The 4,767-nt window shown below is 43.7% G+C and overlaps 1 protein-coding gene across 9 annotated transcripts in view; it reads right to left on the minus strand.

Moving 5' to 3' along the window:
• The window catches only part of EXO5 (exonuclease 5), an 8,296-nt gene extending 4,173 nt beyond the window's left edge, over positions 1–4,123 (minus strand). Inside the window, exons 1-3 of one of the 9 annotated variants that reach the window (XM_017873304.1) lie at positions 3,933–4,123; positions 3,217–3,390; positions 3,044–3,101 (exon numbers count right to left, since the gene is read on the minus strand). The gene's annotated coding sequence lies outside the window, so the exon portion shown is untranslated. Of the gene's footprint in view, positions 1–3,043; positions 3,102–3,216; positions 3,391–3,733; positions 3,881–3,932 lie in introns of those variants that run through there. The other 8 variants (XM_017873307.1, XM_017873306.1, XM_017873303.1 and 5 more) reach the window with 8 other exon arrangements.
• Positions 4,124–4,767: the final 644 nt, after the last annotated feature.

Here is a 4,767-nt window from a genome sequence, read left to right on the forward strand (position 1 = left end):
AAAATATATATATATATATACACACACATATGATAGAAATTGGTGTCTGTCACTAAACTGGAGTTTCCCATTAAGTTTATTTTCTCCCTCCACAAGAAACTAGCTTATAATGGGGAAAAAATCTGCCTATTAGAGATTAAAAACTCAAAATTTACTGCTATAACAGAGAGTATTTATTGTGCGGTTAATTATTGTGTGACAGACACTGAGCCAAGTGTTTTACATCCAGTATCTCACTACCCTACTGTGGGATGGGTACTGTACTCTTTTTTTCTTTCAACTTTTTACTATAAAGATTTTCAAGGCCGGGTACAAATCCCAGCACTTTGGGAGGCCGAGGCAGGTGGATCACCTGGGGTCGGGAGTTTGAGACCAGCCTGGCCAACATGGTGAAACCTCATCTCTACTAAAAATATAAAAAATTAGCCGGGTGTGATGGCGGGTACCTGTAATCCCAGCTACTCAGGAGGCTGAGGCAGGAAAATTGCTTGGACCTAGGAGGCAGAGGTTACAGTGAGCTGAGATAGCACTGCACTCCAGCCTGGGTGGCAGAGTGAAGACTCCGTCTCAAAAAATAAAAAAATGAAAAAAGATTTTCAAACATACAGAGAAGCAGAAAGAATAGAACAATGAACACCCACGTCCACACCATGTAGATGAACAACTGCTGACATTTTGCTGTATTTGCTTCTTATGTGTGTACTTTTTTGTTTTGGCTGACCTATTTTAAAGTAAATTACAGACATCATAACACTTTAAAATCTAAATGTTTCAGCATACATTTCCAAATGGCATTCTCCTTCATAACCACAATATTGTCTTCCAAATGACATTCTCCTCATAACTACATTATCACATCTAACAAAATTAGTAATTCCTTAACATTCCAGTTCATATTTGAATTTCCCCAACCTTCCTCAAAATGTCCCAGATAGCTTTTCTTTAATCCAGAAAACAAAGATCACACATTATGTTTGATTGTTTTGTCTTTCAAGTATTTTTTAATCTTAAGAAACAGGTGGCCGGGCGCAGTGGTTCACGCCTGTAATCCCTGCACTTTGGGAGGCCAAGGCGGGCGGATCACGAGGTCAGGAGATCGAGACCATCCTGGCTAACACGGTGAAACCCCATCTCTACTGAAAGTACAAAAAATTAGCCGGGCGTGGCGGCAGGCACCTATAGTTCCAGCTACTCAGGAGGCTGAGGTAGGAGAATGGCGTGAACCTAGGAGGCTGAGCTTGCAGTGAGCTGAGATCATGCCATTGCACTCTAGCCTGGGCAACAGAGCGAGACTCTGTCTCAAAAAAAAAAAAAAAAAAGAAACTAGGCAAATTATGAAGATACTCCTGCATAGAGAGTAAACAAAACAAGATACAACCAGTCCACTAGTGTTTGACTTTGAGTGCCAGGAAAATAAATAATTTGACATAGAATTTAAGCTGATAGAGATATAGCTATGAACCAAATGTCTCCCTCTGGTTATTCTAATAAGCAGCGAAATAAGTTGAACACACCAACTCCTATGTCAAAGCGTTAAGAAGTGATGCCCTGAAAACGTCATTAATATCAACTGTGGTTGTGTTTAACTGATTTTTAAATAGTCTAAATGTCACTAATAAAAGAAAACATAGATAGCTAGAAGAAAAGTTATCTGCAATGAATACAAACAACACAATAGTAAGACTTTTGCTTATAGAGTATCCTATATAGTTATTGCTTTATAGGATATTTCAATAGTAACAAAACACAGAAGCTGTACATTTGCACAAGTGTTATAAACCGTAAATGTGCTTTAAATAATTTCAAGAAACTATTTCAACTATGAAGTCTCTGAAAATTGCAAAGAATCTTTACCCTTCACTAAGAAACTAAAGTTAAAGCGCATTTGTAACATATATGCTATGAGGTTTTTGTGGGGTGTAAGGGGGAACTCCAAGTCCAAATCAATTAACCTTAAAATATTTTATTTCAAATATCTAGACCTGGCTGTCCAATATGGTAACCACTAGTAGCCACTAGCCATACGTGGCTACTTAAATTTAAATTAATTAAAATAAAATTCACTTCTCAGTTGCACTAGCCATATATTAAGTGCTCAGCAGGTACATCTGGCTGGTGGATACAGATAAGGCACAGATAGAGAACATTTCCCTGATCACAGAAAGCTCTATTGAACAGCACAGAGTTAGACTATTTTCTGTGTACACATTAACTCCCCAAAGAGAGAGTAAGCTCCTGAAATGTATGGAGTTCCTACTTGTTTTACATACAACATTGAGAACAGGTAGTTGTAAACAGGGAAGTGAAACGTCTTTTGGAGAAGATACAAAGCAGGGCATTCTCTGTGAAAGTATTCATCTATAAGAATAAAACGGTACACTAAGAATGGATGGATAACTGACACTCAGATGTGTGGCTGGGACTTTCCTACCCAGAAAAGAATCCAGAAGAGAGCATAATGCAGTGCATTGTGTCCCAAATTGTAGTTTGTATCTCTGACACGAGACGATTTTACATAGCGCATGGACTGACATTTTTAGATACACCTTAGAATAACTATACTGTTATAGGAGCAGCCATCAAATGGCTAATTTCACAGACATTGTTTCTTAGGACAAGTTTGATTTAACAAAAGTAAGTAAAAACATATAAGAATAATACAGGTAGTACACAGGTACGGCAAAATTGTTAGGTAGTAAGTGAATGGCATGCTGGGAAACAGCATAATGCCAAGAGTCTGAGAGTCCTCCTACAGATCTGGATTCTGAACCTAATCCTAAGTGGTTCGGTAGCATTTAGTAGTATGCTACTTGCCTTTTGAGTAAGCTTGGACAAGGTTCTAGTTTTCCTTAAGTTACTGACACATCTTTAAAATACCTACTAACCCTACTCAGCTATCCGACCATTGAGTGATAACATATAGTACACATATTGGCACTCGATAAAGATAGATCTTGTTTTTCCCAAGTAAGAGATGAGAGAGCGTATCGATTCCCCCTGACAAAGGAGATTAAACTTTAGAAGAGAAGAAACTCCTATTCACCTGTGACTTAGTTCATCTTCCTCCTCATAGGGAAGGCCAGAATGCTGAAATGACGAGGCTAGGGAAGAGAAAGAAGTTCTGAAAGACCAGGTCTGCATTAAAGAACCTAATTTAGCAACTTAGGTCCTTGCTATGGCAGAACCGTAGAACCGGAACTTCTGGTCCTTTCTTACCTGACCATTCCCATGTTGGGTGTTTTCTCCTCTCAGATTCACACTGCACAGACTGTTACCCACCCCAGATCCTAGTCTACATAACGCTCGCCTCTCTCCTGGGGCAAACTCTCTCCATGATTTCTTCGTTTCCCCCGTACTCTGGATGCAGTGACTTGAGCCAATCCCTGCTCCCTGAAAGTAAAAGGGTCAAACATAACCAAGGTCCCCGAGGAGCTCCGAGATCAGTTCCCTCTTCCAGCTCCATTCTCAACCCAACAGCTCAGGCACGAGACCTTACGACAGCGGCTCTTTCTCTCTGATGGGTTCCTGACTTCTGCGGAATTGCCAATGGCAACATCCTGACTTGTTCAGTGCAGCCCGGACTTGTGGGCTCCGCGGGCGTTTGCCTTCAGCGGAGATCTTTTCTCTGACCCTAAAGCACTGTCTCCCAGGGAGTGCTATGCATGCCCTAAAGTGTACTGCGCACTTCCTACAGTCCTGGCAGAGCCAGGAATGAGAGCAAGGAGTCGTCTACCTCGGGAAGGAGTCCCGGCCGACAGCACCGTGTTCCGAGGGCAAAGGTCCAGAACAGGAACCCGGCCTGCGAGGGGAGACGAGACTAGCCGCTTCCCGGGAGCCGCTCCCACCAAGGGAGGGGAACGCGGCGATCGCAGGGACAGAACCCTAGGCTCCGAAACGCAGCCCCCCACCCCATTCTCCGGCCTTCCCCTAACCTCGGATACTCCTCCGAACCTCGGACTCCACCTGGTTTCGCCGCGGCCTCGGAGCTGCTCCCGGATGCTCCCAGCGAGGAGACTGAAGAAGCCGGGCAGAGCGCGCTGCCGGAGCGCACTACACCGCCTGCCCCGCCACTTGCAAAAAAGCCGCCCAGAGCCCAGTCCCAGAGTGCCCCGCGGCTGCCCACGGACCACCTTCCCAGAGGCCTTCGCGGCACCGCCTACCTGGCGAGCCTGCGGCTGGGGCGGAAATCTGTCTCTGTGGGCGGGGGAGGGTGATGCTTATGCGAGGACAGGTTTGGGGAGCTCGCTAAAGTCGCTAAAGTCAGTCCCTCTGTTTGCGCCTCTGTCTGTGAGTCTTTTAATTCCGGGCGCAGCTGACCTGTAAGCTCCCTCTCTGGCGAGGTCTCCCAGTTACCACCAGGACAGTCCGAGCAAGGTCTGGGCCCGTCGCTGCCCCCAGTGAAGTGCCGCGTCTTCGCTTGGCCATCCGTGGATTCAGCATCCCCACCTTAGCACCTCCCGCCAGCTTTTCCAGTGAGAGCAAAACCACGAACTCACTTCTGAGAGATGCTGGCGCTTCCCTCATTAATATATATTTTTTTCTGTTTGCTTACTTTTAACCTTTTATTGATAAATATAACACAATTTTATTCTGAAATATAAAGCAAAGTGTAATTATTGTGAACAGACAAGTCATTAGAGCGAAAAAAGAATAGTGTCAGGTTCTTTGCCGATACACTTCCTGAGAAAACCACTAGCCCGACTTTTATGACACTTTGCTTTTCTTATTTATTTTTATTTATTTATTTTATTTATTTATTTATTTTTT

The sequence above is a fragment of the Rhinopithecus bieti genome, unplaced genomic scaffold (genome assembly GCF_001698545.2).
Source record: "Rhinopithecus bieti isolate Rb0 unplaced genomic scaffold, ASM169854v2 scaffold_6907, whole genome shotgun sequence".
Lineage (NCBI taxonomy): Eukaryota > Metazoa > Chordata > Mammalia > Primates > Cercopithecidae > Rhinopithecus > Rhinopithecus bieti.